The 15,375-nt window shown below is 45.1% G+C and overlaps 1 protein-coding gene across 2 annotated transcripts in view; it reads right to left on the bottom strand.

Annotated features, from left to right (window-relative positions):
* ZNF687 (zinc finger protein 687) overlaps window positions 1-15,375 on the bottom strand; it is a 514,459-nt gene that overhangs the window by 481,020 nt on the left and 18,064 nt on the right. Inside the window, exon 1 of one of the 2 annotated variants that reach the window (XM_069650253.1) lies at window positions 3,249-3,759. The exons of the other annotated variant lie outside the window; for it this stretch is intronic. The gene's annotated coding sequence lies outside the window, so the exon portion shown is untranslated. Of the gene's footprint in view, window positions 1-3,248; window positions 3,760-15,375 lie in introns of those variants that run through there. 2 annotated transcript variants of the gene reach the window in all.

Here is a 15,375-nt window from a genome sequence, read left to right as displayed (position 1 = left end):
CCACTGCTTTCCTGGGAAATAATGGCAAGCATACATTAGTTATGTGCTAGAAGACATGACCGTTTAAATATCGTACGAGCAAAGACAATGCTTCCGTTTCAATTAATAAAATGCAATCACAATAGGCAGAAAATAAAATACAATCAGCCTTTCTATTATATGGTAGGGTGCTAGCACCACGTGCAAAGTAACTTCAAAAATGTAATTGAGTGTTCATTAAATAATCCAAGGTGTGGACATTAGAATATTAAAAAGCTGCCAAATGCAAATCCGCAAGAGGTGCCTCTAAAATATTCTATTGTGCACTCAGGCTGGAGTTCAGCTCAATGCACTAGCTTCAGTCTACACATCATTATGCCAATTTCGATAGTGTCATGTCAATTTCCCATAACAATTACCATGGAAGTTACTTATCCCCACTACAAAATTATACAGGCCGTTTCACAGTGCTACCAAACACTTGGCATGCCAGTTTCAAAAATGTCATTCCAATTTCAAGAGTGGTATCATGCATTAGGTAATCATGGTTGCTCCTTAAAGATTAGCAATAGAACACATAACCTCTGGCAGGCGACTACGATAAAGACCTAGCCCTTACTAACAAAATCTACCTCATCATTCAGGCCTGGATGGCCACACACTGCCTATGCCGAATGATGAGAAGACTGAACTACTCTTCCTAGCAATCAATACCAATCCTTTAACATTGATGGTAATGACATCAAGGTGGCTAAAGAGGTAAAAACATTAGGCTTTTACCTAGACTCCTCCCTGAACATGCGCAAACAGGTCTACGCGACAGCCTCAGCAACAGCGTACACCTGCAAACCATCCACACATGCAAACCTTTCCTTTCCACAAAAAAACTACATTGGCCAGACCATTAGTACTGTCTAAAATTGACTATTGCAATGCACTATACCTAGGTGCCAGCATATACATCACAAACAAACTCCAGATCATGCAAAATAATGCTCTCAGAACTGCCATGGGCATCTCCAGAAGGCAGCATATCCCTGGGTTCAGATGAGACAATAATTGGCTCTATATCAATGAGAGAATACAACTAAAAACAGTATCCCTAACCAACAAATGCCTCAATAAATGAGCCCCTCCATACCTTGCGGATACATTTGCCAAAAACAATACCGCCCAACCCACCAGATCTACTAACTCTAGCTGTCTGAAAGTGCCCAAGTACAGACTAAAAACAAGCAGGGGGCAGCAGCTTCCCTATAATGGTGGCTCAACTCTCGAACTCGCTTCCGGCCACCTTAAGAATAGACCAGTCTTTCTACAATTTTAGAAAAGAAACCAAACGTTGGCTCATTTCCAAAAACGCCCCTTAGTAGACTTCACCTTTGTGTCCTTCTCGAGAAGATTCCTGCTCCTCAATACTTAGTATCTATGTAATTATTGTCTAGACAATGCAGACTTTGGAAATCCAACTTTTTTTAGTATTGTATATTCCATCTGGGTAAATCTGATATCCTGTAATTTATGTAAATGTTTTCCTTGTAATTTTTATTCCTTTCTTATTACTATATTGCCATCTGTGTAACTAAGAATATGCATATCCGTGTAAACCATGCCCAGTTACCCCTGGGTTCGTAGCGCATTATAAATAAAATAAACAAACATGTAAATAATTCAGTCCAAAAATGAACGTTCACATGCTGGGTGCTGGGGGCGCCATTTTAGAATGTAAAAGTTGATGCATAGTGGCAAAAATTCAAAGTAACACAAATAGAGTGATGACTGGAAGACTACCATTGTTCAGCTGAGGTTACATTGAGTCATTGTACTACAGAGTAGACACGCTCTAGATAAGTCTACAATTTTCACTTGATCTGCGAAGGCAGTGATAAAACTGAAAATCTAATTCCTCACCACTGAAGTCAATTTCATCTATATCGTCTATGTAGTGCGTTAATGCAATGCTGCCCAATATTCATTTTCAGACATGATGGGCCTCAGATAAACAAGGTCAGGCTTCCAGCCATCAATCTACTTGCTACTTTGTAAAAGCTGCAGCAGCATGGCAAAGATTCATACTAAAAGGAGTTCCCGCAGGAGTATGTTTTGGGTTTTATATACACTTGTGTGATGTAAGGCAATTCCTCAAGTGACACCAAAGATTACTGCAATGTTTTAAATAAAATGATGCACAATATCACTCCTTTAAGAACATTGCCATGCCACATAATTGCCCCCTGAAAAAGGCCAAGGCAGTTTTCCACTGTCCCCAGAAAACTGCCATCCCAATTTTAACGGGCATATCTTTTTCAAAGCCTTAATTTTAAAAAAAATTGCCCCAAATACATGACAGACATACATATCGTGCCATATGCCCGTATGGCTGTGAGACACAATATTATATGGCATTTGGTGACTAACCTCTGGTACACACTCCCCCTCCCCCCACATGGCAATGTATTACTTACCACCCTGCTTCCTGCCCAGGTTGTTGTCCGTGGCCTTCCACTGACGCACGAAAAAAGTCAGAAGGCGTCATGTGCACTGGCAAAACACTCAAAGCAGATGACACAGGCCTAGCAAAAAAGACGCCCAGCGGACGACCTATGGCCTTGCTCAATGTGACATAATGGTGGGCGCACGGCGGGTAACACATCATCTCTCAACCAAGTGGATGCCAAGGCAGACAGTATGGCCTCCTTAAACCAGAGGCACAGAGGGCAATGTGAAATAGCCATTAAATCGGGCTCACAGCAAAACATCCATAGCAGCTTCAAACGACGTGCAAAGAGCACCATAAAACTACTCAGCAGGCATAAAACACCATAGAATTAGGTACTGCGTGAATCGTATTGCGCCATCAAACCTGGCACAAGGCAGACGGTACCGCGTCATCAATCCAGATGCACCGCAGGAAAATGGCTTCCGAGCATGCACACAGACCTCACCAAATAATTGGTCAGGTAACACTCAATGGACTTTCGATTCAAACGGTATGTACAGCTTGAGACACATCGCCATATGCCACACAGTGCTCGATTCAGAGACCCATCATGAAGCTGGACATAAGGTGGATGATGCTGTGTCTTTTACCTACACTCCCCAGTAGGCTACGTTCGACGTGCAGACTGTAATTGGCAGCTTTACTCTGGCTTCGTCCATAACGACAACCACACCCGCTAAGGCCAGCCCCCTTTCTTTAATCATCGGGCACGCGGTGGGGGCCAGTGCGGCGGGGGCCTCGGGGAAGAAAGCGTATCAAAATTACAAACCTGTAGGGGGAGGAATTGCCTGGCTGTGCGTCTCGCTAGGTCTGGGCGCTAGGTCGGCAATATCCAGATCTCCATTGATCACAACAGTAAGGCTGTGTACGTAGGGGAGGTGTGCAGGCTGCGTGATCAATAACGTCCCCTCTCGTTGTTGGCTGTGTAGGCGCCGGACATCTCCCACCACGATATCCGGTATCCTTTCAGGAATTCGTTGTCAAATAGCGGCCCTTCGCTCTTCTTATTGTTGCCACTGGCTCCAGTCTATTCCGGTGACATGCACATAAGGGCCTAGCCCAATGCACAAAACGGGCCAAAGTGGCGAGAGGACGCCACGGCCTGCTGCTTTTTTCATCTCCGTCGTTGCCAAAGGGACAGGCGGGCGGTAGCAGTACTCGAGCACGCCAGGGCGCCGCGGCCTGCGCTTTTTTTTTTTTTTTTGTATCTGCGGCCCTCTATTTCTTCCCCCTCCTCTCGCTGCGTGCTGAAGCCAACCCCTGGCACAGCCTGGAATGAAGGGAGTCGACGACAGGCTGCTCTGAAGCGGCAATGGCTGCTACCGTGGGAAACCCCCGTCACTGCCCAAACTAACCACGATCAAATGCAATAACAAAGAAGTAAAAATCACAGAAATCGATATGTACGCACCACATTACGTAGACTTTCGTATATCATTTTCCTTTAATTGAACACACACACACAAGCTATAAACTGAATTGTGCTTCGCCCTAAGCTTTACTAATAACGACCCGACGAAACCTAAAAGCATGTCATTATCTAAACCTTCACCCAATTGCCAGGCTCAAAATCATGTAACGTTCTGCCTCTACTCATCAGTGCCCCTCAGATTGAGAATGAACACACGAGTCAAAATGAATCTTCGGGGAGGCACGGGGATACGGACGCTCTCTACCCAAGTCCCACAGGGCGAGCTTTACTCGAGCTGTTCCTTTGCCCCAAAATGCAGTGAAACATGGCACTTCAACTGTACAAGCAACTAAAATAACACAAAATACAAGTTTCTCTGAAAAACCGAACAAGTACTTTCAGATTCGTAAGTAAAATGTGGCTCCGCTTTCAGGAGATAAATGAAGACCACATTTTCACTACCAGTTAATGTCACAGTGTGCTGAAAGATGTTAATCAAGTAGTACAACTTGAGCACCAGATGTAAAATGAATATTACAAAAACGAGATAAAAATAGGACCGTAATGCATTAGCACATAGTCTGAGACACCAAGTCGCTACATATCAGGATTAAGAACCTCAAACCATCATGGTCTTTGCATTCTGAAACTTGGTTTCCATCTCTCCCATTATAAACGCACGCTCAGAATGTAAAGAAAAAAACGGACAGACGTAAAGAGCTACTCATACTGGCATCGGAAATGTGGCCACTAGTTTTCTGAACAGGACTTAGTTGCCAACGAGAAGCCACACTGATCTTACACATGTGCACTTTTCCCTCTCTAGGGCATTTACCGGTTTGTGTTTGAGGTCTCTTTTTAGTAACATGGGCAGACAGAATGCGCAGTCCTCCAGCATTTTCGGCCCACAGTCGAAGCAACATAAAGAATCCCTAAACCAAGGAGCATTCGTATTCAGCATCTGGCCTGGGTAGTGTTCTAAATGGCTTTGCACACCCATAAAATGATTATATAGTTTAAAACAAACGCACGATTGTCAGAAAACTTGTGTCTACCAATGAGACAAGAAATGGCAAATTGAGAAATATTAACGGACACAAAGCTCAACCCCTCCAAGACTGAATTCCTACTCGGCTACTCCTCACCAACACCACCAAACACCCAGACATACCGACCTGGTTATCAACCATCAACTCACATCCTGCGCGAAGTCCCTCGGGTTCCACATCGACAAACACCTTTCCTTCAAGACACACCTAACTAAGAAAACTCAAGACAGCTTGGTATCAGCCCTCACTCCTGTGGAATGTCAAGCCCTTCCTCGCTCCGAACAACTTTAGATCTACTGTTCAATCACTGGTCCTATCCCACCTGGGTGGGGCAATGCACTTCTCAAAGACCTCCCGTCATCCTCTTTTGTGCCCGAGAAGTGTCCTGCACGCCTCCTCAAGGGTCTGCGCAGAAACGACCACATCACCCTGGCCCTCATCGACCTTCACTGGCTCCCACTGCACACACAAATCACCTTCAAGTCTTGCTGCATCATCTATAAGGCAGTCAACCTCAAGTCACCAAGCTACCTCGCAGAGAAAAATCAGCATCTCCAGCGGACAACGCACCACCAGAAGCCAGGACACGTGAAGACTTGAAATCTGCCAGGACCAGAAAACAAGCCTTCCCTGCCGACGCCCAAAGACTATGAAACCTCCTCCCTGTCAGCATCAGACTTGCCCCCACGTTCCTACAATTCAGAAAAGAATTTAAGACCCACCTATTCAAGGAATCTCTCTTCCTTAACTCCTAATCCATCACATCGCCCTGTGCACCTCCTGACTCGCTAGATGCCGTCCACCACTCTCCCCCCTGCACCCGGTACAACTGTACCCCCTCCTCTGTGCACCTCTGTCTCCTGCCCCCCAGCCCCTGCTGTAGATCTGATTGGTTCTGTTATCTCTGAAAAGCGCTCAGTTATGTATCTGTATTGTTGTATACCTCTGTAAAGTGCTCCGTTGCTTTACAAAAAGCTGGTTCTTCAATAGCCATTTAATAACGCCCTGAAGCCCAAGTTTTCATGAAAACCAAAATCGAGAATGCTATTTTCAAAGATTAAGAATAGGCTGGAGGAGTCACTCTCAACAGGTGCATCTGGCAACTAGTAAGACTGACAACATTTATCAGCCAAATCGCAATTAGAGTAGTTAATAAAAAGTATGAGGAGTTTCTGAGCATTGTAGAAACCAACCTAAAGTAAAAGTAATGATGCTCCCCATCAGAAGTGGGTGGTGGCCCAATTACCTCATGCCCACCCTTGTCTCATCACAGTCCTTACTATATGAAGGCTCTCTTCCTTCCCAGACACACACACCAATAAAGTTGGCAAAAGTATCCAGAATTTTACCCTACTCCCTAAGGGGAGTATATAGCCCCATCCCTCCTTGGAAAAATGAAATGGGCCCTGAATGTATATGCCCGTAGACTCACTAACTTAACTCGTGAATGCTGTCAGCGTCACATACAGGTAAAGGGCTATTCCACAGCTAATGTTATGTTATGTTATGTTTTGTTATTTTGCATTTATATAGCGCCTTATATACCATTGGTATGGTCTGAAGGCGCTGGTAGGTTGAACGCCCTTTGGAACCGAAGTTCGGGTCAGTAGAGAGAGTCCAAAAAGTGCGTGTGCGCATCAGGTATGTGTGCAGCTGGTGCGGAATTCATGTGGTAGCTTCTTAGCGGGTGGTGTGGTGATTGAGAGATCAGGAGTAGGTGTTCGCTCTGGCCGGAATTATCCAGACCGAGTGTGGCTGCGTTAGGCCTGAGGAGAACGCCTGGCTGGGGGGTGTGAAACCAGCAATGTTTACTTAGAGTGATGGGGAGTGAGAGGGAGATGTTGATATGAGAACAGTTATACCGAATGGTGTCATAGTATCTCCGTGTTCTAGTTGAGTTGTGGTGTGGTGTAATGCCCAAGCATATTCTGCAGTGAGTGTAATGAGGTGTCAACAGACACTGGTTTTTCTCAGTTTGCAATGCATGCATGTCATGAATGCTGCCTCCTCGTTTTGAAACACTAACAGATACAGATGGGCGTTTTGCCATGCTTAATGATTTACAGATGGGCTGAGGCCCTGCAGGAGTAATGTCCAGAAGCAAGACCCTCCCCCCAAAAAGAAACAATTAAACTGAGGAGCATGGTTTCTGCAAGCACCTTGGTCTCAGGTTAAGCATATCCTCATTATCACTGTACAGAAATAATGGGATATGTATTTTATGCTTAAAAAATGTGTTTCTTTATTACATAGACTATAGCTTGAAAACCAATTGGAATGGCGCTGCAGGGTAAGCATCATGGCCTCCACTGGGTCAATCACTGGGATGAGACTCATTCCTAGGGCTTCAGAGGTGCTCCGCTCAAAGTAGTTCTTTCTAAGTATGCAAATATCTGGGTTAACAACCTCATATAGGAGTGAAATGCTAGGCCACATGAATCTGAGTGTGGTCTCATGCAGCAAGAAAACACACTGGCAACTTGCCGAAATAAAGACTGCGTGGTGTGAGACAGGCATAGTTTCAAGAGAGACACAGGCTCAAATGCAACAGTTTAAAAACCTTTATTGGGTTGGTGTACTGCCTAACTGGCAGTAACTCTATAGGAGCTGTTCCCTCAACTGATGTTTCTAAGGGCCGTCTATGTCTGCAAGTCCAAAACCAAAATCCATCAGTGTCAAAACCTATGCTTGCCCTCACTCTTAGACAAAATCTGTTCTGGGGCCTTAAAGAAAAAAATGGTGGCTCAAAAGAAATGTAAACCACGACTGGTTTCAGGTGGCATTATCATCAGGTGTAGTTTTGCCAGTTTCAGAAAAAAGATAGTTCAACACAAAAAGGGTTGCCCTGGGTACCTTCCACCTAGGGCTCTTGCAGAAAATAAAGTTCACAATGTCTCTGGGTCGCCTGGTGGTCCTTTCGCCAAGCTTTACTTCTTTCAGTTCCAAACAAAAGAAAAACACAGTTCTGGTCAGGCTTCGCAGGCTTCCCTTCCCCAAGCTTAGGCCCCTCTGCTCTCCAACAAAAGTTCACAGTTCCTTCCCTGGGTCAGTGTCAAGACTATGGAAAACGCCAGGCTTTTGCACGACCACTCTGACTTCTGACCCCTCTCCTCACGCTTTGTATCTTTTCTTCTGTCTTGTTTCACTTTCCCCTTTTCTTGCAGTGCACTCCTGTGCCTTTTTTCTCGTTGCTGTGCCTCTTGCTTTGTTGTGCTTCAGGCACACTTTTCACTTGGCTGTGCACCCTTGCACCTTCTTTTTTTTAACTTTTGGGTTGCTCACACCCACCCTTCTCTTCTGCTTTCGCGTCGCTCACGCCCTGCCCTCTCTTCTGCTTTCCTTTGACTTTTAAATGCACTCAGTCTTTTGGGTCGCTCGCACCCTCTGTCTTTGCACCGCTCGTACACATAGCTTTCCCTTTTCCGCGCCACTTTCAAATCTCTGCTCCCACTCCAGCCACACGCACGCCACTGGGGGGGTCTCGGTCGGGGTCGGTCTCTCGGTCTCTCTCTCTCCCCCTCTCTCTCTCTCCCCCTCTCCCTCCCTCCCTCCCGCCCTCCCTCCCCCTTCTGGTTCTGTGGGCCGTGGTCAGGGTCTCACCACCTGCCCCTCAGACTGGCCCTTATAACGTGATTGTACACAAGTGTTTCTAGGCATGACAAGACAAGGAGGGGGAAACAAAGGGAGGACAAAATAAATATCTTACTAGGCCTTGTGTCATTCAGATAGCGCAAGTGCGGGGAAGAGGGAAGGGGAGAAATGCCAGGGGGGAGCGGTAGAGGGAAGTGCAGTTAACTCTCACATGCAGCCAGTGGGTGGCTCATAAGTGCAAAGAGAAGGGACTGTAGGGTTGCAGATACAGGCCCTTAAGTGCTGGGGAGCCCCTAGGCAGTGCAAGGGCAACTGGACATGCAGGAGCCTGGGCCCGAGTTCAGAGGGTAACCAGGCGACCAGTGCGCAGAGCAGTGAGGTGCATTAGCAGGGGAGAGGAAGAGAGAAAGCAGAAGCGAAAAGGAAGGTCTTGAGCTGCTTCCGGAACAGCAGGTGGTTCTGCTCAAGTTTGAGAGAGGCAGGGAGGCTGTTCCAGAGGGAGGCCCCAGCCAAGGAGATAGATATGCCCCAAACTCTCTGCTTGGAGAAGCGTCTGACCCTCAGAGTTGGAGGTGGATGAGCAGAGAGCTCGAGAAGGAAGATGTTTTGGAAGAGAACGTTGGAGGTAGAGCAGTCCCAGGCCCCAGAAAGCCCTGTGTACAATGCAGAGGGTCTTGAACTTGATCCTTCCAGCCACGGGGAGCCAGTTTAGAGCTGGAGAGATACGATCTTGGGCTTGAATCCAAGGACAAGTCTTGCAGTCCTGTTCTGGACAAGTTGTAAAGGTCGAAGAGTAAAGGCAGGAAGATTTTAAAAGAGGCCGTTAAAATACTCCAGCCTTTAGAGGACCAGAGCTCTGGAGACAGTGAACTTCTTGGGGAAAGTGAGAAAAGGCTGAATACCTCAGAGGAGGTGCAGCTGATAGTTTAACTTCTTAAAGATGTCAGAGATGTCAGAGATGTGAGGAGAGAAGGAGGGGGTGGAGTCGAAGATGACACCAAGATTCTTAGCCTCACAGAAGGACCAGGAAGTGGGCCCAGAGAGAGAGAGGAAAGGAGGGAGCGGGTGTCCCAATGAGGAGGATCTCAGTCTTACTGGCATTAAGGCAGATATCGTTGGCGGTACACCATTCCTGAATTGCGGTCAGAAAGTCTGGTATGAGAGAATAAGCAAAGGTTGCTGAGGGGAGCCTGAAAGCGAGCCAGGTGTTATCCGTGGCTGAATGTATAGGTTGAATTATGATAAGTTGATTGGCAGAGGAGAGAGGGGAATCCCCGGGCCCGGTTATGCAATACAACATGGTAGATTCCCCTTTTGTTACATTACTCTCTACCCGAGACATCCTACCGTGAAAGTACTGGTCTTGATAATACTCCCCATCGTCGGAACCAGGAGAAGACAAAAATATGTTGAGGTTAGAGGCAGGTGTGTGTATCATCTGGCCCTCCTCTTTGCCAGGTTTTGTTCTGGCATGATATTTCCACCTCCTTCTTGGATCAGGGACAATGGGACCTGCATATCCCATGAAGGCTTCCGGGACTTCTTCCTCCTTACCTTCCATCCTGTTAGAATACTGTGTCTCACCTAGGGTATTCCCATGAGCGCACTCTGGACTCCCCTACCCAGGTGATCCTCCCTGGCTTGTCCATCCCTAAGGGTGGGATTCAAAAGCGATGTTCCCCTGGCCACCTGTATAGAGGATTCTCTGGGTCTACATGGGAGAATACCCCTAGGTTTCTCACAATGGGTAAGAATAGAACCGGTCACTACTTTTTTTTTTAAAGCAAAGTTCATTGGCCAATGTATATTCCAAAGACCACTCTCTCTCTATATATATAAAAATTACTGTTTGTTTGCTGTACATTTCTCAGCCCAGGAGTTGCTCGTCGGAAGAAGCTGCATTCTTACGCATCTACGCGTTTAGCAGTGCGGCTTGACGTGTATCTTGGTTTTGCCTTGCGGGCCTTGGGTCCTTTACTCGAATAGTGGAAGCGGTGACCAGCGGCCAGACCAGAGCCAGAGTGGGGGGCCGTGCGGGTGCTGAGACGTGCCCTTAAGCATTCGCTTTTTATTACGAGTGGACATCAAAGTCCGTGAGGGGCCCCTGCACTGGATAGCACGATATTGGCATTGTTAGTCCTCGGGCATATCCCACGAATCGGAGGAGGAGGAGAAGAAACGACATTCGCAGTGAGTGGGCTGGGGTGAGTGAACCACTGCCCAAGGCTGGCTGCTTAGTGAGTTCTCTTCCCGCTGCTGGGCGACTTATTAGTGTAATAAGTGGACTGGGTTCCCGAATAAGGGGACCAGGTCTAGTGTTGTGGGGAGTGTGCCTTTCTGACCATTGTTTAATCTCGGCAGAGGCTAAATCTTGGACTCTGGAGTGGGTGGCCTTGTGTGCTTTGGCTGCACATTGTTTCCCCTGATTGTCGCGCTGGGAGGGGCTATTGTGAGTGATCGAGTATAGTACCTTGTATACAGCTCTAAGTTGAAAGAGTGTGAGTTTTCTATTGCTCCAAATCCAGCCATTTAGGTGGGGACTGCGGGATGTGCCTTTGACGCACAAGGCTGTGAGTGGAGTTTTACAACATAGATTATCTCTATCTCACTGAGGCACTGCTTTTGTTGATTTAACATTATAGCAGGCAAGAGTTGAGATAGGACTTGTGCCTCTTTTGAAAGTGCAAGATGCCCCCCAAAAGAAGAGCAGTGCAGACCAATTATAATCTGCGCAAGAGTACTGCGGAGACAGCCATAGATGGCATTTCGAAAGCAGGGGCCAATAATAAACCAAAGCAGCAAAAACAAAATAGTAAAAGGTACTAACGCCATAGCAGAGGTGATTCCAAATACCTCGGGACAGGAGGCAGTGGATAACCCGTGTACCAGTAATATACTAGATAGCACTACTGGGCTGATGATTGACAACAACTCCTTATTGGAGTTATGCCTTTCAGTGCAAAGGTCTTTGACTCCGGCTATGATAAACCCAGTGATGGACAAAGGAAAAGGAGATACAGCAAAAGAAACCGCACAACCAACAGCCAGCCAAGAGAGATTATCAATATCATCCAATCTTATGATAAATTCTGAAATCTCAGAGCCAGAGCAAAATGGAGGTTCCCCTGCTGGAAGAACCACTATGGTGGAACTACAATCCTCAATGGCATCCCTACAGTTTGCTCTAAAAATGTTATTAAAGATGTGTGGCCGTATTCTTGAAAACACAGTCAACCTAGCTAACGAAGGAAGAGACAAAGAAAGTGATCATAATTTGTCTGAAGCCATATTGATGATTAACAAGCCCACTATGCCTACCGAAGTAGATTTAAGTGTTGCAAATGATTCAGAGGTCTATTTTTCTCGTAAACAGCGAAGATTGGCAAAAAAGGCTTATACCAAAAAAAAGAGCATCAACTACGACTGTCTCGCCTCCTGCATCAGCCCCAATCACAAAAAATACGAAAAATAACTAGAAAAAAGGCTGCGAGGGCCAGGAAGAGAAATACAGAAAGAGAAGGACGTCTCACTTGCTGGCTCATCGCAGACAAAGACAAAGATATATCGGAGGTAGAGGAAGCAGGTCCTCCACCTAGAATTTTGCTGAAGGAAAGGTGGTTGGTAATCCTTCATCGACACTAAACAGCGTCAGACGAATTGACCATCTTAAGATGACAAAGATGTCTGTATACGATGACATTGATCAGCAGCCGGTACCTAGTATAAATAGGATTTGTCTAATTAAGAATATTTATCAAAAGCACGACCAGGATTGGTTATCATGATCAGAATTCGTGATCAGATTGCATTCAATTTCACAGTTAAGAGTACTTATATCAGACAATTTTGAATATATAGAGCCATTAAAAGGTCCAAAATGCTAATGTTTCGGCTGTCCATTGTAAATTCCAGGCGACGGCGGATCTGCTTCGTGCACACAAATTAAATCTGTATGAGGCCGATGTGGATCCTGGGAAAACAGACTTAGAATGTCCTAAGAAAGTGGTGGTTGAACCAGTAAGCAAGACAAATACCCCTCAATTGCCGACAAGTAATGTGGTTCAAATGGCTGATGTACAGAACATTCTAAAATGGTTGGCCAAATCGCTTCCTATAGTCCTTAAGAAAGACTGAGGGATTTCAATTCTGTCTTGGAACAACAGGGGTTTCAGCCACTTAATCAGAACGGATCACTACCCTATATAAATAATTTTACGTGCATAGGTTTGCAAGAGGTGTGGTTGACTACCCCTGTGCTGATAGAGGGATGCACAGTGTACCAATCCATGGCCAAAAAGGGGGAACAGGGAAGGCCGTTCGGTGGTTTAATAACTGGTATACAACATAATATTAAGTCTCGTCGTATCACAGTTAAAATTGAGGATTTTGTGATTGCTATTGAACTTACGCTATATATCGAAAACAAGGCAGAGAATATATTACTGATCAACCTTTATAACCCTCCGGGGGAAACCCAAACTGAAATTATTCAAGAGGCCTTACATGATATCATGATCAAGTGGACTATGATGAAGGGAAACAGATCCATCATGATTATGGGGGACTTTAAATATCATATGACTGGTGGGGTGGGCACTACTAGTAATCCTCATCTAAAACCCGTGAGCATAACGTCTCATAAGGAAGTTGAGTCTGAGAGCCTATATTGGTTGAGCTTCTTCGAATTATGGGACATGGAAATGATGAACAGCGATTGCCCGGGTCAACACACCTGGGAGGGTTGTGGGGCAAAGAGTACGCTGGATTATATTTTAGTAACAGAAGATATTGCAACCTGGGTTAGTGATATGAAAGTGATCAATAATATTTGGAGTGATCAAGCTGCGCTCAAGTTAACTATATCTGCTGGTATTGTAAGCTGTGGTACAAAATGTATGGGAGACTTAGGGATTAATCATGCTGCAACTCTTATCTCTTGGCCTGAACGTAATATAGCAAAGTCGAACACTATCTTATCAACAGACTCCTATGGGGATTTAGATGCATTTCAGACTATGTCAATTGAGGAGATTGAGCAGTGGATTTCATCCTTTGCATTAACTCATGCTTCTAGTAGGACCGGTGGGGTGGTGACCTGTCATGGTCTGAGAAATCCGTATGACCGGGAGGTGAGAGACGCCAAAAGGCGACTGAGAGCGGACATTAGGAATGCTAAGAAAACCTCAGTATCGACTAAATGTTATATGGCTTAAAGTAAAAAACTGAAGGGAAAATATCATGTATGGTTAAGTCAGAAGAAACATCTAAAGAAATTATTCAATGGCAAGAGACCTTAAAGATCTTGTGTTCCAAGAATACTCTGAACATCTGGGCTCTCCTAGGTGAAGTTAGAGGTAATAGAACGAATGCAATAGTAAATCCTATAGGATCAGATAGATGGGAATGTTTCCTGATGGAACGTAACATCTTGAACCAAGGTAACTATAAGGAGGTTAGTTATAGTAACCCCCCTGAGCCGCCTATCACGATTACAATTGCAAGTTTAACAGAGAAAATAAATAGGTTAAAATCATCAAGGACCCCTGGCCCCAACGGTATGGCCAATATTGCTTTGAAAAGTAACCCCTGTTTTTGGGCGGAAATTCTAAAGATCCTATATGACAAAGTTCTGTCTGAAGGTAGAATACCATGCTCGTGGCAAACTGCTACTCTTATACCAGTGCACAAGAAAGGCGACAAGAATGATCCGTGCAACTATAGGCTGCTGTCGATGCTTGACTGCACTGTTAAGCTTTTTGCTGGCCTAATCTTAGAAAAACTACAAGATTGGGCTGAGAAAGAACAGATCTTTAATTGTTTTCAAAGTGGTTTTCGGCGGGGCTACTCAACAACACATAACTTAATTATTCTAGACTCTCTGCGTACCGAGGCTAGGAGAAAAAGGGAAGTCCCCCGTTTTACGTGCTTTTTGTGGATTTCAAAGCAGCATTTGACTTGGTCCGAAGAGATCTCTTATGGTCCAAACTTGAACTGCGTGGTTGCCCAAAAGGGCTTTTATACTATCCAAGGCTTTTTCATCAGAACAATACACAGTCTCCCTTAAGCTTGACCTACAAGGTAATATGACTGATCAAGTCGATCAAAACAGAGGAGTAAAGCAGGGCTGTGTTACGGCTCCTACTTTATATAATCTGTTTACATATGATCTACCGGTAGCAATTGGTAAGACACACAGTTGTCCCACGAAAATAGGCGATAAGCATTGTTCAGTCCTTGCGTATGCGGATGACCTAGTGCTATTAGATCATACATTTAGCGGTCTGAGGAGATCGGCGGAAGCACTATGGTAATACGCTAATCGCAACGGATTAATAATAAATTTACAGAAAACCCAAGTGATGTTATTCACGAATAAAAAGATAGCACGTATTAGTCTGAAGGTACAGAACTCAGAAATTTTGTACACCCCAAATTATAGGTACTTGGGAATTGACGTTGAAACTCTAGGTGACTATCTCCAATGTAGACAGAACAGAAAGATTAGAGCAGCCCAAATTACATTGCTGGCATATCGTTTTACTATTACTCAGTCAGGTTTTACAATCTGCGCTACACGTCTCTTATAATAGAAGCTCTCCTAAATATGGATTTAAATTGGTTTCAGGTTGTGGAAGGGAAATATTGGAGAAAGAGCTTAAGCCCCCCAACCTGCATACCGATGGCCATAATTAGGCAGGAATTAGGAATGATTTCGTTAAAATCCTTAGTGCTTAAAAAAAGGGCAGAATTATATTTGCTGATGCATAGTAGAACAGGTAACCCTCTTGTTGACACCTTGAGAGTGGAATCTTGTAAAGAAATTGGTATCTTTCCTCTTAAAGATA

This window comes from Ambystoma mexicanum, chromosome 1p (genome assembly GCF_040938575.1).
Source record: "Ambystoma mexicanum isolate Mex_15411 chromosome 1p, UKY_AmexF1_1, whole genome shotgun sequence".
Classification (NCBI taxonomy): Eukaryota; Metazoa; Chordata; class Amphibia; order Caudata; family Ambystomatidae; genus Ambystoma; species Ambystoma mexicanum.
This window is presented reverse-complemented; position numbering and strand designations above follow the sequence as displayed.